The following is a 25,017-nucleotide window of genomic DNA, read 5'->3' on the forward strand; positions in this document are numbered from 1 at the left end:
GATAAAACTGCCAATTTTGCGAGGAACAGAAACGATACTACACAGATGAGCCATTGCTGTTTCACACTGGACATGTGCGCAAGCTCAATTTCAAATGTTCAAAAATCTTTCATGTAGCATGTAGACATCTTGTAGGCATGTGAAAAATAATTTGCTTGTCCTATCCATCGCCCAGTTTCGGCCACGTCACAATTGCAATGTCATAAAAACAACAAGGAGGACAAAGACACTCTTCACATAATTAAAATGCCCCTAATGTCATCATGACATGTTCAATGGAGCGCAGATTTAAAAACTCTGATGTGTTTCGGCAGCATGGCCTTTGTCAGAGCAATTTCCCTTATGAAGGCCATGCTACCAAAATGTGTCAGTTGTAAAATATTTTTTTCCGTTGAACATGCCATAACAATAAAGGCATTTTAATTATATGAACAGTGGCTTGGTCCTCCTTGTTTTTTTGAAGACCAATCAACCCTTTTACCAAAGAAAATCTATTATCTACAAATACCTACTATTGTGTACCCTAGCAATGCTTCCACTTCTAATTTTTCTCCAAAATTGTGATTCTTTCTCCCCCTTCGACGCCAGCACAGACATAAACATACACACACGTACACGCACACACACACGCACACGCACACGTACACACACACACACACACACACACACACACACACACACACACACACACACACACACACACACACACACACACACACACACCAAACCCTAGAGTGAGTCAGCTTTGCAATTGCTTGACCTATCAGAAAAATGTATTTTCAGACTGGTGGCTGAAGCTTCACAAGGTTTTCACACACTGTTGCTGGTATTTTGGCCCATTCCTCCATGCAGATCTCCTCTAGAGCAGTGATGTTTTGGGGCTGTTGCTGGGCAACACGGACTTTCAACTCCCTCCAAAGATTTTCTACAGGGTTGAGATCTGGAGACTGGCTAGGCCACTCCAGGACCTTGAAATGCTTCTTACGAAGCATTGTCATGCTGAAAGACCCAGCCACTTTTAATCTTCAATGCCCTTGCTGATGGAAGGAGGTTTTCACTCAAAATCTCACGATACATGGCCCCATTCATTCTTTCCTTTACACGGATCAGTCGTCCTGGTCCCTTTGCAGAAAAACAGCCCCAAAGCATGATGTTTCCACCCCCATGCTTCACAGTAGGTATGGTGTTCTTTGGATGCAACTCAGCATTCTTTGTCCTCCAAACACGACGAGTTTAGTTTTTACCAAAAAGTTCTATTTTGGTTTCATCTGACCATATGACATTCTCCCAATCTTCTTCTGGATCATCCAAATTCTCTCTAGCAAACTTCAAACGGGCCTGGACATGTACTGGCTTAAGCAGGGGGACACGTCTGGCACTGCAGGATTTGAGTCCCTGGCGGCGGTGTGTTACTGATGGTAGGCTTTGTTACTTTGGTCCCAGCTCTCTGCAGGTCATTCACTAGGTCCCCCCGTGTGGTTCTGGTTTTTGCTCACCGTTCTTGTGATCATTTTGACCCCACGGGGTGAGATCTTGCGTGGAGCCCCAGATGGAGGGAGATTATCAGTGGTCTTGTATGTCTTCCATTTCCTAATAATTGCTCCCACAGTTGATTTCTTCAAGCCAAGCTGCTTACCTATTGCAGATTCAGTCTTCCCAGCCTGGTGCAGGTCTACAATTTTGTTTCTGCTGTCCTTTGACAGCTCTTTGGTCTTGGCCATAGTGGAGTTTGGAGTGTGACTGTTTGAGGTTGTGGACAGGTGTCTTTTATACTGATAACAACTTCAAACAGGTGCCATTAATACAGGTAACGAGTGGAGGACAGAGGAGCCTCTTGATACTAGCCATCCCGGATCCGGGATCGTGAATACAGCCTCACGCTCATTACCATAACGCAACGTTAACTATTCATGAAAATCGCAAATGAAATGAAATAAATATGCTAGCTCTCAAGCTTAGCCTTTTGTTAACAACACTGTCATCTCAGATTTTCAAAATATGCTTTTCAACCATAGCAAAACAAGCATTTGTGTAACAGTGTTGATGGCTAGCGTAGCATTTAGCATAGCATTGAGCGGGCAACATTTTCACAAAAACAAGAAAAGCATAAATAAAATAATTTACCTTTGAAAACTTCGGATGTTTTCAATGAGGAGACTCTCAGTTAGATAACAAATGTTCAGTTTTTCCAAAAAGATTCTTTGTGTATGAGAAATCGCTCCGTTTTGTTCAAAACCGAAAAAGAAAAAAAATTATAAAAGAAAAACGAAAATTCAATCATCAAAACGCCAAACTTTTTTCCAAATTAACTCCATAATATCGACTGAAACATGGCAAACGTTGTTTAGAATCAATCCTCAAGGTGTCTTTCACATATCTCTTCGATGATATGACGTTCGTGGAAGTCTGCTCTCTCCTCTGAATCCCATGGAAGAATGCTTGCAGCTGAAGATTACGCACCAATTTCGACAAAGGACACCGGGCGGACACCTGGTAAATGTAGTCTCTTATGGCCAATCTTCCAATGATATGCCTACAAATACGTCACAATGCTGCAGACACCTTAGGGAAACGGCAGAAAGTGTAGGCTCGTTCCTGGCGCATTCACAGCCATATAAGGAGACAATGAAAAACAGCGCCTCGGACATTTTGTTCACTTCCTGTTTGAAGTTTCATCTTGGTTTCGCCTGTAGCATCAGTTCTGGGGCACTCACAGACAATATCTTTGCAGATTTGGAAACGTTAGAGTGTTTTCTTTCCAAAGCTGTCAATTATATGCATAGTCAAGCATCTTTTCGTGACAAAATATTGCGCTTAAAACGGGCATGTTTTTTTATCCAATAATGAAATAGCGCCCCCATAGATTCTTATTAAAGAAGAAGTTACAGGTCTGTGAGAGCCAGAAATCTTGCTTGTTTGTAGGTGAACAAATACTTATTTTCCACCATAATTTGCAAAAAAATTCATTAAATATCCTACAATGTGATTTTCTGGATTTTTTTTCTCGTTTTGCCTGTCATAGTTCTGTGTGTGTGTGTGTGTGTGTTCCTGCTTGTGTGTGTATGTGTGTGTGCGCGCACGCTGAGTCTGGCACAGTGCCCCACTGTGGGGAATGTAGGCCAGGCGCTTCCTGTGCGTTCCCTGAGTCTGTCCCCAGTCAGCCAGGCCAGGAAGGAGCCTCTGTGCTGCCCAACTTCATGCCTGACAATGGACCGCTTTCATCCATCTGCACACATCCACCCCCCCAGTCTGCGCCTATTTGTGTGTGTGTGTGTGTGTGTGTGTGTGTGTGTGTGTGTGTGTGTGTGTGTGTGTGTGTGTGTGTGTGTGTGTGTGTGTGTGTGTGTGTGTGTGTGCGTGCGTGCGTATTTTGTTTTTGGTGCTAGCAACAAGCACCTCAGTGTGCAGCATAAATACTGTAAATCCCTACCCCACGTTGATTGTCAGATTAAAGGCTATACAGTATTTTCATGTTTTCATACAGTACCAGTCAAAAATATGGACACACCTACACACCTACACACTTAAGCTGTTTGAGAGATTGCCAAGAGTGTGCAAAGCCGTCATCAAGGCAATGGGTTGAATTGAAGCATCTCAAATACAAAATATATTTTGATTTGTTTAACACTTTTTTGGTTACTACATAATTCCGTATGTGTTGTTTCATAGTTTTGATGTCTTCACTGTTATTCTACAATGTAGAAAATAGTAAAAATAAAGAAAAACCCTCGAATGAGTTGGTGTCCAAACTTTTGACTGGTACTGTATATCAATGTAAATTTTGCAATTTTCCATATTGATAATTTCTGTCTTGAAATCCATTTGTTGTCTTTATTCTGTTAGCTGAAAGTGAAGCCATCCCTATTTCCAACCTGTGATAGTGCTTTTACTCTTGACACAACCACGCTCACTTGAGCTTAGCGTAGCTATTCCCTTAAAGACGGTAAAGAAAGCCTTCTATTCACTGCTGTGCTCAGAGGTGAAATCCATATTTCTCAGACCTTTCTGCTTCTTCTGTTGAGAGGAACAAAAGCAAGCCCATTTTTCCATCTTTTCTTGACATCTTTATGAATACTTCTGCAACAATGCTGCCCAATCTCAAGGAATTACCCTTGGTGGGATATTCACAGCAGGGTGGTGTTTCCGTTGACATTTCGGTCCCTTTCTATACTGTGCCAAAAAACGTTGTATTTACATGCTAATAATCGTCATCACATGGTTCTTACACGTTACAACTGTTATACCAGTTTACTCAGTGTTACACCAGTTTACTAACGGCTTAAACTTTACAAACCATAGGTCAGTCGGTCAGTCCATCTGATATCCTGCATCACCACAAACAGTGCGTTGACAGTGTAGAGTGTTCGCCGTATGAACAAATGGACAGACGGAGTTCACAGACAGACAGCACATGTCTGTTCGTCCCCTGATGCTTGTGCTGACGTTATTATCTGCTATCAGCAGGAGCTACCAGGAGGAGCTACCAGGAGGAGCTATCAGTAGGCCTCTGGTAGGGAGGATTGCCAACCAATCTACTGAATTGAGGATGAGGTCGGGAAGGAAGCCAGCACGGGAGAACGTTGTCACCTGCCGCAGGCTCATTGTCCGGGAGAGCGTTCCTCTCTCTCTCTCTCTCTCTCTCTCTCTCTCTCTCTCTCTCTCTCTCTCTCTCGCGCTCACACACACACACACACACACACACACACACACACACACACACACACACACACACACACACACACACACACACACGGCCCACTGAGAGTACAATTCAGTGAGACAAATGGAGGGGGAAATGGTTTCAGAGCGTTGCAGTGTGGCTCAGACGGTAGAGAGCCAGTGTGCAGGAAACCAAACTAATGTGCCACATAATACCAATACCATCACTGAGAACCCAGAACACACAGGAACACACTGTTCAATTGTTGTCATCATTATGGGAGCTTAGGGCCAAATCTTCCAGAGACATGCACAAAACTCAGTTATACAGGAGTAGGTGATGTAAATCATGCATTGATGTCAATGGGAGAAGTTATGAGTCTGCCCTTACTGAAGAAAGTTAACTCAGGTAACAGTACAATACATACTGTAAGACATCTTTAGACATATTGTCCTGTTTTTCTTGTGCGTAAGCCATATTTGTTATTTTCAATCATATGAGTAACGCAACACTGCCCGGGTTGAGAGGAACGGATGGAAATAGAGAGTGCATTGAGAAGTCGTGGTCACCAGCCACTGGGAAGACCCATTGGTCATAATGAACAGACAGTGTGATTCAGGAAAAGGCTGTCTAAAGAGATTCACCAGGCCAGTTTAAGTCGTCTACTCAAAGGACACAACTACAAAGGCGGTCTGAGCAACCAGACCATGAGACTGACCCGCTGTAATGCTGATCCATATCATAGTTTATCCCGAGATGAGGTCTCAAAATAGACAAACTTCAAAGGGTTCCTAGTCCTTTACTTTTGTAACATACCCTATTATTCAATGGTTTAGAAACAAATTATTGAAATATTTTCAGATAACCATTTGGATAGCAGAATGTTTTTTGACAGAGGTATTGCCTAGAAATATGATCAAAGTTATGATCAAACAAAAGGCTGAAATATTTGTCCTTGTGGTGAACTGGTTCTAAATAACATTTGATGTTAAATAAAAATACATAATCGACTTGGATTTTGAACTTTGGGAACAACCGCCACTGAAAAATGTTTGCGTATCGGCAAGGGGATTCAAAAATACTTACACGTTCATTGTTTCTTTTATAACAGATGACAGAGCAATTGATCTCAGTGGCACTTGTCCCACAATAATTAACGTTGTTACGAATCGATAGAGGAATTCACTGGAGAGCCTGAAGTCAAATCAGGCCATTTGTCATCAGTCAAGTCAACAGCAGTGACCTTACCTCCTCCAAGACTGTGTGTGGTGACTAATAACGTTAATGGCTGACAATGGGTACAGGTATTATAGTACAGGTATATGTGTCACATACTCTGGAATGAAAAACATTGGTCTACATTAAATACTTTGCGCATACCTTAACCCAGTTAACCTTAACCTATTGTAATACACTTCATGTGAGCTTGTCTAGGACACTGGAATGGTATGTAACCTACATTATTTTTGTCTGTTCCAGGACAGTGTCTGATAATGTAAGTGTGCTATGGTGGAGTGGGTGGGGTAGTAGGGAGTCATCTGGTTCCCTATGGGTCTTATCCACTGTGTTAAAGACTTAGCCTGCTAAAAGAGGCTCAGAGACAGAGCACTTCTGTGAACTATCAAATCAATCAGAGGTCCCCAGAGTAATCCTCTCAGAAAAACTCATACCTGGTATGATTGAAACTGATGAATGACCCCCTAATAACTGATATAGCCTAACTGTCCACTTTGACAGAGAGCGCTGATAAAACCGAGGAATAATCTACTCAGCATTTACCCATCCCTGTGATCCTGGCTGTGACCTCCTTCCCTGGCCCAGGTGGCGAGTGGCCAACAGCGTCAGTCAGGGCTGTGTCGAGTCAGTGAGATAAATTCTTATAAGCATGTTGATGGAAGCTGTCAGAGAGAGTCCATTCATTCACTGCTCAGCAACTATGTGTGTACACACGCACACATCCCTACACAAATAAACAGACACGCAATCAAAGACACAAGTCGCAATCACAGCTACTACGTGCAACCTGGTGATATATTACACGTGAGGTAACGCTGTAATACCACACACCTGATCCCCTGAAACCAATTCAGTGGGCAGTAGGGCGTTTCAGCAGGTGGCAATTTATTTTTTCCAAAACTACTTCAACGTCACCACACTCTGTAGAAGCACCAATCTGTGTGGTCAGTGTGTGAAACAGAGGGATTATAATCACTACCTGCAGAGAGGACTAATTCTGACCTCCGTCATAATCACCATCCGTCATGCCAGACTTGATATGAGGTGGGAGGGAACAGAGAAGGATGCCATGAACGTTTAGACTGACAGCTCATACTAATCAGTAAGAAAATGCAAATCCCTGGCTAGGGTCTCTCAATAGTGTATATTAGTTTCCTTGAACCCTTGCCTTGAAATGACCCTGGTAGGTGTTAGTAATATGATGAAAACTATCCAGTCCTTTCATAGACCAGTAATCATTAATGACATGTTATTGTCTTCCGTCATCTCCTTTCCTTCAGGACTAGAGCCTGGGCCTAGTTTTTTTTTAAAGTTATCTATCAGTGATTTTGCCTATCGGATAGGAATGAATGCATAGAAATATAATGAATAGAACAGGAGCCCCCATTCAAGTCAATAATTTGTCCCTTCTATTTGGTATTTGGTATTTTATTAGGATCCCCATTAGCTGTTGCAAAAGCAGCAGCTACTCTTCTTGGGGTCCACACAAAACATGAAACATAATATAGAATTACATAATACAGAACATCATTAGACGAGAACAGCTCAAGGACAAAACTACATACATTTTTTAAAAGGCACACGTAGCATACATATCAATGCATGCACACAAACTATCTACGTCATATAGGGGAGAGGCGTTGTGCCGCAAGGTGTTGCTTTATCTGTTTTTTTAAACCAGGTTTGCTGTTTATTTGAGCAATATGAGTGGAAGGAAGTTCCATGCAATAAGGGCTCTATATAATACTGTACGTTTTCTTGAATTTTTTCTGGATTTGGGGACTATGAAAAGACCCCTGGTGGCATGTCTGGTGGGATAAGTGTGTGTTAGAGCTGTGTGTAAGTGTCAAAAGTCTAGGTGACGCTGGTAAGGCGGAGTCAGGCGCAGGACACAGAGATGAGTAAAAATAGTAACTTTACTCAAAAACAATATTCCATGAAGGAGACAGAATAATCCAGTCCACAAAACGAGACAACTTGACAATAACAAACACACACAAAATCAAGGGGGAAACCAGAGGGTTAAAAAGGAAACAATGATTATGGAATGGAAACCAGGTGTACACAATGAAGACAAAACAAATGGAAAATTAAACGTGGATCGGTGGCGACTAGCAAACCGGTGACGTCGACCGCCGAACGTCGCCCGAACAAGGAGAGGGACCAACTTTGGCAGAAGTCGTGACAATAAACTGACTATGCAAACAATTTTGAAGTTTCAAAACATTTTTTCATTGTATTTCTATGCATTTAATCCTATCCGATAGCCGAAATCCGGATAGATAACTTTTGAAAAACTGCGCCCAGTCTCTAGTCCTGAAGGAAAGGAGATGTGGGAAGCAAAGAAGAAAATAATTATAATGGGCCATATTACTGGGTTTACTCAGCCTTTCCTCATTCACAGAGAAAGAACTGGGTCGTCCCACAAAATGAGTGCCTTTTGAATGCGTCCCTTTGATATTTTAAGAAGAAATTGTGACCAATATTGAATTGTAAAATCCTGTTATTGAAATGAACACGGTGGGAGTCAGAGAGCTGGTTTCAAGTGCAGGGTGCAGCAGGTGTTTATTGTAAAGGACCACAGGAGGAGGCAGGTAGCTGGGTCCAGGGGCAGGCAGAAGGTCATACACAGTGGTCCAAAAAGGCAACAGTACAGGCAGGAAAAAGGCTAGTAACTTAGTCCGGGAGATCAGACAATGGCTAGATAACAGGAAATCTGGTAGGCTAAAGTACAGGCAGGGAATAGGCAAAAGGCGTCATTAGTGAGGTAGGCAAAAACTATCATACTTGGGAGGTGTAAATTACATTACAAAACAAACAGCACCTCACAACGATGGGGTGCAAAAAACTGAACTAAATAGTGTGTGATAATGACATACAGGTGTGTGAACAGGTGGTCAGAATTCAGGTGATTGGGATCTGGAGAGTGAGCTGCGTTTTTTATTTTTATTTTTTTTATTTCACCTTTATTTAACCAGGTAGGCTAGTTGAGAACAAGTTCTCATTTGCAACTGCGACCTGGCCAAGATAAAGCATAGCAGTGTGAACAGACAACACAGAGTTACACATGGAGTAAACAATTAACAAGTCAATAACACAGTAGAAAAAAAAGAAAAAAAAGAGTCTATATACATTGTGTGCAAAAGGCATGAGGAGGTAGGTGAATAAATACAATTTAGCAGATTAACACTGTGAGTGATAAATTATCAGATGGTCATGTGCAGGTAGAGATACTGGTGTGCAAAAGAGCAGAAAAGTAAATAAATAAAAACAGTATGGGGATGAGGTAGGTAAATTGGGTGGGCTATTTACCGATGGACTATGTACAGCTGCATCGATCGGTTAGCTGCTCAGATAGCAGATGCTTAAAGTTGGTGAGGGAGATAAAAGTCTCCAACTTCAGCGATTTTTGCAATTCGTTCCAGTCACAGGCAGCAGAGAACTGGAAGGAAAGGCGGCCAAATGAGGTGTTGGCTTTAGGGATGATCAGTGAGATACACCTGCTGGAGCGCGTGCTACGGGTGGGTGTTGCCATCGTGACCAGTGAACTGAGATAAGGCGGAGCTTTACCTAGCATGGACTTGTAGTTGACCTGGAGCCAGTGGGTCTGGCGACGAATATGTAGCAAGGACCAGCCGACTAGAGCATACAGGTCGCAGTGGTGGGTGGTATAAGGTGCTTTAGTAACAAAATGGATGGCACTGTGATAAACTGCATCCAGTTTGCTGAGTAGAGTATTGGAAGCTATTTTGTAGATGACATCGAAGAAGTCGAGGATCGGTAGGATAGTCAGTTTTACTAGGGTAAGTTTGGCGACGTGAGTGAAGGAGGCTTTGTTGCGGAATAGAAGGCCGACTCTAGATTTGATTTTAGATTGGAGATGTTTGATATGAGTCTGGAAAGAGAGTTTACAGTCTAGCCAGACACCTAGGTACTTATAGATGTCCACATATTCTAGGTCGGAACCATCCAGGGTGGTGATGCTAGTTGGGCGTGCGGGTGCAGGCAGCGAACGGTTGAAAAGCATGCATTTGGTTTTACTAGCGTTTAAGAGCAGTTGGAGGCCACGGAAGGAGTGTTGTATGGCATTGAAGCTCGTTTGGAGGTTAGATAGCACAGTGTCCAATGAACGGCCAGAAGTATACAGAATGGTGTCGTCTGCGTAGAGATGGATCAGGGAATCGCCCGCAGCAAGAGCAACATCATTGATATATACAGAGAAAAGAGTCGGTCCGAGAATTGAACCCTGTGGCACCCCCATAGAGACTGCCAGAGGACCGGACAACATGCCCTCCGATTTGACACACTGAACTATGTCTGCAAAGTAATTGGTGAACCAGGCAAGGCAGTCATTAGAAAAACGAAGGCTACTGAGTCTGCCGATAAGAATATGGTGATTGACAGAGTCGAAAGCCTTGGCCAGGTCGATGAAGACGGCTGCACAGTACTGTCTTTTATCGATGGCGGTTATGATATCGTTTAGTACCTTGAGCGTGGCTGAGGTGCACCCGTGACCGGCTCGGAAACCAGATTGCACATCGGAGAAGGTACGGTGGGATTCGAGGTGGTCAGTGATCTGTTTGTTGACTAGGCTTTCGAAGACCTTAGATAGGCAGGGCAGGATGGATATAGGTCTGTAACAATTTGGGTCCAGGGTGTCTACCCCTTTGAAGAGGGGGATGACTGCGGCAGCTTTCCAATCCTTGGGGATCTCAGACGATTTGAAAGAGAGGTTGAACAGGCTGGTAATAGGGGTTGCGACAATGACGGCGGATAGTTTCAGAAATAGAGGGTCCAGATTGTCAAGACCAGCTAATTTGTACGGGTCCAGATTTTGCAGCTCTTTCAGAACATCTGCTATCTGGATTTGGGTAAAGGAGAAGCTGGGGAGGCTTGGGCGAGTAGCTGCGGTGGGGGCGGAGCTGTTGGCCGAGGTTGGAGTAGCCAGGAGGAAGACATGGCCAGCCGTTGAGAAATGCTTATTGAAGTTTTCAATTATCATGGATTTATCGGTGGTGACCGTGTTACCTAGCCTCATTGCAGTGGGCAGCTGGGAGGAGGTGCTCTTGTTCTCCATGGACTTTACAGTGTCCCAGAAGTTTTTGGAGTAAGAGCTACAGGATGCAAATTTCTGCTTGAAATTTCTGCTTTCCTGACTGACTGCGTGCATTGGTTCCTGACTTCCCTGAACAGTTGCATATCGCGGGGACTATTCGATGCTATTGCAGTCCGCCACAGGATGTTTTTGTGCTGGTCGAGGGCAGTCAGGTCTGGAGTGAACCAAGGGCTATATCTGTTCTTAGTTCTGCATTTTTTTAAATCTAGCATGCTTACCTATGATGGTGAGGAAGTTACTTTTAAAGAATGACCAGGCATCCTCAACTGACGGGATGAGGTCAATATCCTTCCAGGATACCCGGGCCAGGTTGATTAGAAAGGCCTGCTCGCAGAAGTGTTTTAGGGAGCGTTTGACAGTGATGAGGGGTGGTCGTTTGACTGCGGACCCGTAGCGTATACAGGCAATGAGGCAGTGATCCTGATTGAAGACAGCGGAGGTGTATTTGGAGGGCCAGTTGGTCAGGATAACGTCTATGAGGGTGCCCTTGTTTACAGATTTAGGGTTGTACCTGGTGGGTTCCTTGATGATTTGTGTGAGATTGAGGGCATCTAGCTTAGATTGTAGGACTGCCGGGGTATTAAGCATATCCCAGTTTAGGTCACCTAACAGAACAAACTCTGAAGCTAGATGGGGGCGATCAATTCACAAATGGTGTCCAGGGCACGGACAAAGAATAAAAAGAGCAGATTTCTGGGCATGGTAGAATATATTTAGGGCATAAATTGCAGACAGGGGTATGGTGGGGTGCGTGTACAGCGGAGGTAAGCCCAGGCACTGGGTGATGATAAGAGAGTTTGTGTCTCTGGACATGCTGGTTGTAATGGGTGAGGTCACCGCATGTGTGGGAGGTGGGACAAAGGAGGTATCAGAGTTATGAAGAGTGGAACTAGGGGCTCCATTGTAAACTAAAACAATGATAACTAACCTGAATAACAGTATACAAGGCATATTGACAATTGAGAGAGACATACAGCGAGGCATAAAGTAATCGCAGGTGTTGATTGGGAGAGCTAGCTAAAACAACAGGTGAGACAACAACAGCTAATCAGCTAACACAACAACAGCAGGTAAGATGGCGATGACTATGCAGAGAGGGTCGGATTAACTACATACAGAGCCTGAGTTCGCGGCTGGGGCCGACAGATAAAAAATAAATAAACAGAATGGAGTACCGTGATTAATGGACAGTCCAGCAGGCATCAGCTATGTAGCCAAGTGATCATAATGTCCAGAGGGCAGCAGTAGATGGAACAGGGGAGCCGCAACTACGCTAGCACTCGGGCGACACAGCGTTTAAAGTTAGTAGCCCTCCACCGGAGGCCGGTTGAAGGCACAGCGGATGGAGTATTCATCGGCAGACCAGTCATGGTGGTACGGCGGGGGGCCGTGTCGACGGAGAATCCAAGCCAGATGGCAAAAGAGGTATTGTAGAATTTAGTTTGCTAGCCGGGAGATGCGCCTGGCTCACGGCTAACTGGTGCTAGCTTCGGGGCAGTGGCGTTAGCCACTATAGCCAATCGGTAGCAGCGGTGAACCGGTACCAAGGTCCAGAGTTTACAGCAAGGATCCGGTGGAGTATTGGGCTCTAGCCGTGTATGAGTGGGGTTCGGGTTAACAGCTGAGTAGGCCAGGAGGTGGGCCTCAGGGATAGCTTCGGTACTGGATGCCACGGTGAGTGCAAGCTAGTTGTGAGCTAGCTAGCTGCAAGCTGTGAGTTAGCTAGCTGCAAGCTAGCTGTGAAGATCAGAAGTAGTGGTCCAGGGATTACGGCAGGAATCCGGCGTTGTTGTGGAGAGACAGTCCGATACTGGTAGACTGGAGAGTATTATTCAGGCTAAGAACAGGGCTGGTATCTGTGCAGAAGGTAAAAGCCGCTAGCAGTGGCTAACAATGACTAAATAGCTTGTAGCTAATTAGCTGGTTAGCTTCTGGAGGTTCTTGAATGTGTTCTAAAATGTTAAATTTAAAAATAATAGCGATACCGTATCACATTGGGTGAGGCAGGTTACCGGAAGGTATAATCAAATTAAAAATCGAAAAGAGATTGAAAATAAAGTTGAAATATATATACAAAAAAATACGAAAAATACAAAAGTACACGAGACACGAACAAAACACGTCTTCACTGCTACGCCATCTTGGATTCAGGGGATATACGTGTTTGAGAGTGTGAGTTGGAAGCAGACGTTACAGTTATATTCAATTAAGTGCCATTTAATATAGAACATATGGAGAGTTCAATAAATCAGATCAACCCTGTTACGGTCAGACATGTATCTTTTTTGGTACTTACTACAGTCATTTTTATTTTATTTTTTACCTCGAGATGAAAAAACTTTATGAAGATGTGCTCTTTATCACAGAATGTTAAAATTGGGTGAAATCAAAGTTTTTTCACAACAAGTTACACATCTCAAAATGCATCGAATTGGTGGAACGACCCAACTGTGACGAATCAGTGAATCTATTACTGCTGCTGCTCACCCCGTAGCTCCTCTTATATAAAGCCTCTGATGAGGACCGGAAGGCTGCTTGACAAATGAAAATGAAAACTTGTTGCAGCCAGCAGTGTCATCACTGTTGGGAACTATTGATTGGTGAGTTTAGTCTCACCATTTAAGGACCCCGGAATAGAAAACCACTAATTAAAAAACTATTTCCCTCCCAGAACTACACATTTATAGAGGTAAATATCAGCCAAACAATTTTGCATCAGTACTGGGAAGCATTTGGTGAGCTATAGTAGATATTTACAATAATAGGGGTACAATCATAGGGATATGGCTCAGTATGTTGCGCAATATTGCAGGCCCTATCTGTTCCATGTTCACCTCCGTCTCTACAAGACAAACCAATCCCACTGCCCTTCTCAGAGAAATGTCAGGTGAGTAACAGAGACAGGACGCAGGGACCTGTGTGTGTGTGTGTGTGTGTGTGTGTGTGTGTGTGTGTGTGTGTGTGTGTGTGTGTATGAATGAGAGAGACCACGTCTGGTCCCAAACAGGTAATGAGTCTGACGTGGAGAAAGGCAATGGGTGAAGGGGTTGTTTGTGTGACTGAATTGGTCTTTCATGGTCGCCGGATGCAATGTTCCTTGTCTGGTCTTGACTGACAAATAAGGACATAAATGAAGCCTCTATGTAGACAGGTGGAAGGGTTACTAGAGCAGCTGTGGCCTCCTTTTGTTTGAGTTACATGCTTAGTATTTTCATTTATTTAGAGCCAGCACATAAACACCCAAAGTTTCGACTAGGTCTTTTTCAAGGGTGTGCTGCAGCAGAGGTGTCATGTGCCCATAGAGAGCACTGGGGCCATACCCCCTCAGATTTGTCCTGTTTTATTACATTTTTAAAATGTTAGTAATTTGTTGTTGTTTCTCTGTTATACTACTAGCTCCCTAGCTAGCCCAGATAGGTTCCCAAGCTCCCAACCTCATAACTATCTACCAAGAAGCTATTTCATGCTATCAATCAAGTTAGAGTAGCTAGCTTGTCTATCTTAGCCGGCATGCCTGCTGGCAAGTTTGGTAGACTTTAGAAAAGCAAGCAATTACTAAATGTACTGAATATGTCTCACATTCCTTTCAATCTTTTACCCAGATTTTTGCATAGATACAGAGAAGCATATTTAGTTTGTTTAAAAAAATAACCACCAGTACACAGTATACAGACAGATCAAGAGGTATGCTTAGATCTGCAGAAAAATAAACATATATTTTTTTTAAACATAGAATTAAGCTCTAGATTGCAGGAAAAAACTGTTTCAGATGTTTGAAAAGGGAAAATAATTCTGGGAGGACTATCCCCCAGCCATTCTCACATTCATTGTTTCCCCTCAGATTTTGGGGGTGCATGGCACCACTGTGCTGCAGCTCACCCTTGAAAAAGGCAGTCGAAACATTGGGTGTTTATGTGCTAAATTAAGAAAATGTGTAGATATTCTGACACTGTCAAAAGCATCTTAGGCTAAGTTCATTGTTAGAACCTGAACTTAGCTTAAGATACTTTTGGAAAACCGGGCCATGGTCTTGACCTGGCCCAGGGCCAATAAAAAGAAGAGAGACACACAGATTCTACAATATTAGGAGGAAATATATAAATATTATAGGCTACAGTAGGCTACTAAATCAGCTTTCCAGTGGCACTGACTCACCCAATGATGAATATAGCTTGAATATGCGTAGCCTAGGCTGCTTACCGTACCAGTTGCAATCTCAAGATAGGCTTGAGCTACTTTGAAAAATAGTGCTGTCCATGTTGTTGAGAAAAAAAATGGTGTCTTTGTGAAAGGCCTTTAGCGATTCACTGACAGCTCGAAGAAAAATAGAATCCATAGAAATAGAATCCATAAGTCAGGACTGACAGCCATTCTGAGCATACCCACGAGGTTTACCAGTCAAATTACCCGGGTGTGATTCCAAAACACTTCCCAGCTAGCACATTTGGTTCATTGTAAGTTGTGGGAACCTACGTTTTTGGTTTCCCATTGGTTCTGGGAACGAAGCCATAAGTTTCTTGACTGTTAAAACAACATTTTATTTTACTTTCTGAAAATGGAATTGAAGGTTTTGCCTGTTTAAGAGTACAATCATCTCTGCAGCACTCCACCAATCAGGCCTTTATGGTAGAGTGACCAAATGGAGGCCACTCCTCAGTAAAAGGTACATGACAGCCCGCTTGGAGTTTGCCAAAGGCACCTAAAGACTCTCAGACCATGAGAAACAAGATTCTCTGGTCTGCTGAAACCAATATTGAACTCTTTGGCCTGAATACCAAAGGTCACATCTGGAGGAAACATGGCACTATCCCTATGGTGAAGCATGGAGGTGGCAGCATCATGCTGTATGGATGTTTTTCAGCAGCGGGGACTGGAAGACTAGTCAGGACCGAGGGAAAGATGAACGGAGCAAAGTACAGAGAGATCCTTGATGAAAACCTGCTCCAAAGCGCTCAGGACCTCAGACTGGGGCGAAGGTTCACCTTCCAACACAAAGACCGTAAGCACACAGCCAAGACAACGCAGGAGTGGCTTCGGGACAAGTCTCTGAATGTCCTTGAGTGGCCCAGCCAGAGCCCGGACTTGAACCCAATCTAACATCTCTGGAGAGACCTGAAAATGGCTGTGCAGCAACGCTCCCCATCCAACCTGACAGAGCTTGAGAGGACCTGCAAAGAAGAATGAGAGAAATTCCCCAATTACATGTGTGTCAAGGATGTAATGTCATATCCAAGAAGACTCAAGTCTGTAATCGCTGCCAAAGGGGCTTCAACAAAGTACTGAGTAAAGGGAATGAATACTTATGTAAATGGGACATTTGTTTATTTTCTAGACCTGTTTTTGCTTTGTCGTTATGGGGTATTGTGTGTAGACTGATGAGGGAAAAACATATTTTATCAATTTTAGAATAAGGCTGTAACCTACCAAAGTGTGGAAAAAGTCAAGGATTCTGAATACTTTCCGAAGGCACGGTATGTGATGACTCTAAATAAATGAAAATACTAAGCATATAACTTTGATATCCTGTGAGTGCTTTTCCCTGTGGATATACTTTTACATTGACTCTTTCTGGAATTAGCACCACAAACAGCTACAAGGACTTTTGTTTGAACTCCTCTAATTTGACTCGCATTCTGACAAAGATGAAAGTCAAGACCTTGCTCTCCAATTCTCTTTCACTCTCCATTTCTCTTTCACTCTCTCTTCAGAGGAATAGAAGCAGGGGCTGGCAGGCAGAGTGAAAACATCAAGTGTAATTGGAATTCCAGTTCCCACTCAGTCGGAGGTGTGCGTTTCCACAGCTTTTTCAATTGAAGTCAAGGGTGGCTGACTATCAAACATTGGCATCAAATTGCAGGAGTAAATTCCACTCAATGGCACTGATTGTGCCAATTTATGGAACTGACTATGTGCCAATTTATTCAACAAACCTTAAGGTAATTCCACTGTCTACTTGGGTGATTTGTGTGTCATATAGGAATAATGTACATGACAAGTCACTACTTGTGAAGAATAATTGGCAGAAATACATGACCTCAGAGTGGCCAGAGATGATGAGAGGTGCCCTAAAGACACAAGGGTGAATTATCTCTAATGACTTTCCTTGCACAGTGCTGACTTCAGCTTGCCCCAGTATATGTGTGTTAAGAGAAGCTCCCATTTTTTTAAATCCAAATATCAGCATTAATTACTACATGGATGCTTCCGGCTTAGGGGAGAGTGGGGTAAGTTGAGAAATGTTTTACATTCAGCATCAGTATGTCAAGCGAAATATAGTATTATTTCTAACAAATATATCTACATATACACTACATGACCAAAAGATTCTGGACACCTGCTCGTCGAACATCTCATTCCAAAATAATGGGCATTAATATGGAGTTGTCCTCCCTTTGCTGCTATAACAGCCTTTACTCTTCTAAGAAGGCTTTAGATGTTGGACCATTGCTGCGGGGACTTGTTTCCATTCAGCCACAATGGCATTAGTGAGATCAGGCACTGATGTTGGGCGATTAGGTCTGGCTCGCAGTCAGCGTTCCAATTCATCCCAAAAGTGTTGGATGGGGTTGATGTCAAGGCTCTGTGCAGGCCAGTCAAGTTCTTCCACACCGATCTCGACAAACCATTTCTTTATAGTTGGCACTATGCATTGGGGCAGGTAGCATTCTCCTGGCATCTGCCAAACCCAGATTTGTCCGTCGAACTACCAGATGGTGAAGCGTGATTCACTACTCAATAGAAGGCGTTTCCACTGCTCCAAGTCCAATGGCGACGAGCTTTACACTACTCCAGCCGACACATGGCAATGTGCATGGTGATCTTCGGCTTGTGTGTGGCTGCTCGGTCATGGAAACCCATTTCATGAAGCTCCCGACGAACAGTTCTTGTGCTGACGTTATTTCGAGAGGTAATTTGGAACTTGGTGATGCAGTGTTGCAACCGAGGACTCAGTCTTCCCGTTCTGTGAGCTTGTGTGGCCTACCACTTCGCGGCTGAGTCGTTGTTCCTCAGACATTCCACTGCACAACAACAGCACTTAACAAGTTAACCGGGGCAGCTCTAGCAGGGCAGAAATTTGACAGACTGACTTGTTGTAAAGTTGGCATCCTATGACGGTGCCACGTTGAAAGTCACTGAGCTCTTCGGTAAGGCCATTCTACTTCCAATGTTTGTCTATGGAGATTGCATAGCTGTGGCTCAATTTTATACCCATCAGCAACGGTTGTGGTTGAAATATCTGAATCTACTAATTTGAAGGGGTGTCCACTATATACAGTTGAAGACGTTTACATACACTTAGGTTGGAGTCATTAAAACTCGTTTTTCAACCACTCCACAAATATCTTGTTAACAAACTATAGTTAGGACATCTACTTTGTGCAAAAATTGTTTACAGACAGATTATTTCACTTATAATTCACTGTATCACAATTCCAGTGGGTCAGAAGTTACATACACTAAGTTGACTGTGCCTTTAAACAGCTTGGAAAATTCCAGGAAATTATGTCAAGGCTTTAGAAGCTTCTGATCGGCTAATTGACATCATTTGAGTCAATTGGAGGTGTACCTGTGGATAAATTTCAAGGCCTACCTTCAAACTCAGTGCCTCTTTGCTTGACATCATGGGAAAATCAAAATAAATCAGCCAAGACCTCAGAAAAAAAATTGTAGACCTCCACAAGTCTGGTTCATCCTTTTCCAAACACCCGAAGGTACCGCGTTCATCTGTACAAACAATAGTACGCAAGTATAAACACCATGGGACCACGCATCCATCATACCGCTCAGGAAGGAGACACAATCTGTCTCCTAGAGATGAACGTACTTTGGTGCGAAAAGTGAAAATCAATCCCAGAACAACAGCAAAAGACCTTGTGAAGATGCTGGAGGAAACAGGTACAACAGTAGCTATATCCACAGTAAAACGAGTCCTATATTGACATAACCTGAATGGCCGCTCATCAAGGAAGAAGCCACTGCTCCAAAACCGCCATAAAAAAAAGCCAGACTATGGTTTGCAACTGCACATTGGGACAAAGATTGTACTTTTTGGAGAAATGTCCTCTGGTCTGATGAAACAAAAAAAGAACAGTTTGGACATAATGACCATCGTTATGTTCGGAGGATAAAGGGGAGGCTTGCAAGTCGAAGAACACCATCCCAACCGTGAAGCACGGGGGTGGCAGCATCATGTTGTGGTGGTGCTTTGCTGCAGAGGGACTGGTGCACTTCACAAAATAGATGGCATCATGAGGCAGGACAAATATGTGGATATATTGAAGCAACATCTCAAGACATCAATCAGGAAGTTAAAGCTTGGTCGCAAATGGGTCTTCCAAATGGACAATGACCTCAGGCATACTTTCAAAGTTGTGGAAAAATGGCTTAAGGACAACAAAGTCAAGGTATTGGAGTGGCCATCACAAAGCTCTGACCTCATCCTATAGAAAATGTGTGGGCAGAACTGAAAAAGCGTGTGCGAGCAAGGAGGCCTGCAATCCTGTCTCAGTTACACCAGTTCTGTCAGGAGGAATGGGCCAAAATTCACCCTAATTATTGCGGGAAGCTTGTGGAAGGCTACCATAAATATTTGACCCAAGTTAAACAATTTAAAGGCAATGCTACCAAATACTGATTGATTGTACATAAACTTGTAACCCACTGGGAATGTGATGAAAGAAATAAGATCTGAAATAAGTAATTCTCTCTACTATTATTCTGACTTTTCACATTCTTAAAATAAAGTGGTGATCCTAACTGACCTAAGACAGGGAACTCTTACTCTGATTAAACGCCAGGAATTGTGAAAAACTGTGTTTAAATGTATTTGGCTAAGGTGTATGTAAACTTCCAACTTCAACTGTATATACAGTGGATCTGTATATAGAGCAATCTTGCTTGTTTGTAGGTGACCAAATACTTATTTTCCACCATATATTGCAAATAAATTCAAAAAAAATCCTACAATGTGATATTCTGGATTTTGTCTGTCATAGTTTAAGTGTACCTATGATGAAAATTATAGGCCTCTCATATTTTTAAGTGGGAGAATTTGCACAATTGGTGGCTGACTAAAGACTTTTTTGGCCCCACTGTATATAGTATATTTCAGGATGTTGTGTATCCCTGGAAATAATCAGAATTCATTTAAACATAACAGTTTTGAAAACATATCCTGTCCAAAATAAGTGGTCTCTTGGCACAACTTTACCTGGGTATGGGGTAAATTGAGCATATGGACAAGGTAAATTGAGAAACTTTGATGGAAGTGAGTGATGGTGTCCTGTGACTGTGTATGATGGTGCTGGTAGGTCAAATTATAATTTATGGGATGGGGTTGTGGTATATTGTACATCTTATATGCATGAATACATTCAGGTACAGTGCCTTCAGGAAGTATTTACACCTGCAACCCCTTTTTCCACATTTTGTTGTGGGATTAAAATGGATTTGTTATTTTTGTCAACGATCTACTCAAAAAGTGGAAGAAAAATTTGGACGTGTACATTAGATAAGTATTCAACCCCCTGAGTCAATATGCCTTCCACACCATTTTCCCATTATACTAAATTCTTTAAGCCTTGTCAAATTGGTTGTTGATCATTGCTAGACAACCAATTTCAGGTCTTGCCAAAGATTTTCAAGCAGATTGAAATCAAAATTGTAACTCGGCCACTTGGGATCATACACTGTCTGCCTTGCGTTTTAGGTTATTATCCCGCAGAAAGGTGAATTAATCTCCCAGTCTCTGGTGGAAAGCAGACAGACTGAAGGAGAGGGACTCTAACCCAGAAACTTATAAGAAATCCTGTTATGCCCTCTGATGAACCATCAAACAGGCAAGCGTCAATACATGACTAAGATTGAATCGTACTACACTGACTCTGACACTTGTTGGATGTGGCAGGGCTTGCAAACTATTAGACTACAAAGGGAAGCACAGCTGCGAGCTGCCCAGTGACACGAGCCTACCAGACAAGCTAAATTACTTCTATGCTCGCTTCGAGGCAAGTAACACTGAAACATGCATGAGAGCATCAGCTGTTCCAGACGACTGTGTGATCACGCTCTCCATAGCCGATGTGAGTAAGACCTTTAAACAAGACCTTTAAACATTCATGCTGCCAAACAAACTGACCATCCTGCCGATCCTCGACTTGGAGATGTCATTTACAAATTAGCCTCCAACACTCCACTCAACAAATTGGATTAAGTCTATCACAGTGTCATCCGTTTTGTCACCAAAGCCCCATATACTACCCACCACTGTGACCTGTATGCTCTCGTTGGCTGGCCCTCGCTTCATACTCGTCGCCAAACCCACTGGCTCCAGGTCCTCTTCAAGTCTCTGCTAGGTAAAGCCCCGCCCTCTCTCAGCTCACTGGTCACCATAACAGCACCCGCTCGTAGCACGCGCTCCAGCAGGTATATCTCACTGGTCACCCCCAAAGCCAATTCTTCCTTTGGCCGCCTCTCCTTCCAGTTCTCTGCTGCCAATGACTAGAACGAACTGCAAAAATCTCTGAAGCTGGAGACTTATATCTCCCTCACTAACTTTAAGCATCGGCTGTCCGAGCAGCTTACTGATCATTGCACCTGTACACAACCCATCTGTAAATTGCCCATCCAATCTACCTCATCCCCCATACTGTTATTTATTTTGCTCCTTTGCACCCCAGTATCTTTACCTGCACACTCATCTTCTGCACCTCTATCACTCCAGCATTTAATTGCTGAATTGTAATTATTTCACCACTTTGGCCTATTTATTGCCTTACTTCTCTTATCCTACCTCATTTGCATATGTTGTATATAGATTTTTCTACTGTATTATTGATTGTATGTTTGTTAATTCCATGTGTAACTCTGTGTTGTTGCATGTGTCAAACTGCTTCGCTTTATCTTGACCAGGTCGCTGTGGCAAACCTGGTCAAATAAAGGTGAAATAAATAAAAATAAAAAGGTCAACATTCACAAGGCTGCAGGGCCAGACGGATTAGCAGGATGTGTACTCCAAGCATGCGCTGACCAACTGACAATTGTCTTCAATTACATTTTCAACCTGTCCCTGACTGAGTCTGTAATACCATCATGTTTCAAGCATACCACCGCAGTCCCTGTGCCCAAGAACACTAAGGTAACCTGCCTAAAAGACTACCAACCCGAGCACTCACGCCTGTAGCGATGAAGTGCTTTGAAAGGCTGGTCATGGCTCACATCAACACCATTATTCCAAAAACTTTAGAACCACCCCAATTTGCATACAGTCCCAACAAATCCACAGATGATGCCATCTCTTTTGCACTCCACACTGCCCTTTCCCACCTGGACAAAAGGAATACCCATGTGAGAATGCTACTCGTTGACTTCATCTCAGCGTTCAACACCATAGTGCCCTCGAAACGCATCACTAAGCTAAGGGCCCTGGAACTAAACACCTCCTTCTACAACTGGATCCTGGACTTCCTGACGGGTCGCCCCCAGGTGGTAAGGGTAGGTAACAACACATCTGCCACACTGATCCTCAACACTGGTGCCCCTCAGGGGTGCATGCTCAGTCCCCTCCTGTCCTCCCTGTTCACTCATGACTGCTTGGCCAGGCACGACTCCAACACCATTATTAAGTTGGCCGAAGACACAACAGTGGTAGGCCTGATCACCGACAACAATAAGACAGCCTATAGGGAGGAGGTCAGAGACCTGGTCGTGTGGTGCCAGGACAACAATCTCTCCCTCAACATGATCAAGGCAAAGGAGATGATCGTGGACTACACGAAAAGGAGTACCGAGCGCGCCCCCATTCTCATCGACGGGGCTGTAGTGGAGCAGGTTGAGAGCTTCAAGTTCATTGGTATCCACATCAACAACAAACTATCATGGTCCAAACACACCAAGACAGTCATGAAGAGGGTACACCAAAGCCTATTCCCCCTCAGAAGACTGAAAAGATTTGGCATGGGTCCTCAGATCCTCAAAACGTTCTACAGCGGCACCATCGAGAGCATCCTGGTTGCATCACTGCCTGGTATGGCAACTGCTCGGCCTCTGACCTCAAGGCACTAAAGAGGGTAATGCGTATGGCCCGGTACATCACTGGGGACAAGCTTCCTGCCATCCAGGACCTCTACACCAGGCAGTGTCAGAGGAAGGCCCTAACAATTGTCAAAGAGTCCAGCCACCCTAGTCATAGACTGTTCTTTCTGCTAACGCACAGCAAGCGGTACCAGAGCGCCAAGCCTGGGTCCAAAATACTTCTTAACAGCTTCTATCCCCAAGCCATAATACTCCTGAACAGCTAATCAAATGGTTATCCAGACTATTTTCAATGTGCCCCCCCCTTTACACTGCTGCTACTCTCCGTGTATTTTCTATGCATAGTCACTTTAACTCTACCAACTGTACATGTACATGTACATATTACCTTGACGAACTGATGCCCTTGCACATTGACTCTGTACCGGTACCCCCTGTAAATAGCCTCGCTATTGTTATTTTACTGCTGCTCTTTAATTATTTGTTACCAATGTTTTTTTTACTTATCTATTAAAAAAAATCATTGCTGTTTTATGGCTTGTAAGTAAGCATTTCAACTGTTGTATTCGGCATGTGACAAAAACATTTAAAAAAAATACTTGAACCAAGTATTCCACTAGGATTTTGCCTGAGCTTAGCTCCAATTTATTGAGTTTAGCTCAATTTATTTTGAAATCCTGAAAACTCCCCAGTCCTTAACAATTACAAGTATACCCATAACATTGTGCAGCCGCCACCTTGCTTGAAAACATGAAAAGTGTTATTCAGTAATATGTTGTATTGGATTTGCCGCTAACATAACATTTAGTATTCAGGACAAAAAGTTAATTGCTTTGCCATATTTTTTGCAGTATTACTTTAAATAATTGTTGCAAACAGGATGCACTTTTTGGAATATTTGTATTCTGTACATGCTTCATTCTTTTCACTCTGTCCATGAAATTAGTATTGTGGAGTAGCTACAATGTTGTTGATCCATCCTCAGTTTTCTCAGATCACAGCCATTATAAACCAAATCGTTTTAAAGTCACCATTGGCCTCGTGGTAAAATCCATGAGCGGTTTCCTTTCTCTTCTGCAAGAGTTAGGAAGGAAGCCTGTATCTTTGTCGTTACTGGGTGTATTGATACACCATCCAAAGTGGAATTAATAACTTCACCAATGGGATCTTCAATGTCTGCTCATTTTTTTTACACTTTCATCAATAGGTGCCCTTCTTTGAAAGCATTGGAAAACCTCCCTGGTCTTTGTGGTTGAACCTGTGTTTGAAATTCACTGCTCGACCTAACTGATAATTGTATGTGTGGGGTACAGAGATGAGGTAGTCATGTTAAACACTATTATTGCACACAGTGAGTCCATGTAACGTTGTGACTTACTAAGAAAAGTGTTACTCCTGAAGTTATTTAGGCATGCCATAACAAAGGGGTAGAATACTTCAATCATTTCCACATTATGGGGTATTGTGTGTAGGCCAGTGACACAAAATCTAAATTGAATCAATTTTAAATTCAGAGCTGTAACAACAACATTTGGAAAAAGTCAAGGGGTGTGATGACCTTGAAGTCACTGTAGCTCTCTCTGTTCAATATCACTTACCCTTCCATTTCTTGACCTGTTCTCTGGAACAGGGATGTTGTTTCGATGTGCATTCGAGACTACTAAGCCCATGAAACTGGTCCGCAAAATTCTTGGTATGTTTAGCAAGCTCAGACTCCATGTCATCAGATAAGATCTTGCATGCCTCTACTACTCTATCATAGCCTCTTTCACAGAGGTACATTTTTTCATCCTTTGCTACTCCTCGGATGGACTTCTTCCCCACTGGGCAAAAAATGGTTGAATCAACATTGTTTCCACATTTTTATTAAAAGAATCAATGTGATGAAGTTGAATCAACATGGAAAACTGATTGGATTTGTAAAAAGTGAACAACATAAGGGAATTTATTATTTTTTTCACCCAACTTTTAA

Source organism: Oncorhynchus mykiss, chromosome 1 (genome assembly GCF_057628025.1).
Source record: "Oncorhynchus mykiss isolate SJ-2025 chromosome 1, ASM5762802v1, whole genome shotgun sequence".
In the NCBI taxonomy this organism is placed as follows: Eukaryota; Metazoa; Chordata; class Actinopteri; order Salmoniformes; family Salmonidae; genus Oncorhynchus; species Oncorhynchus mykiss.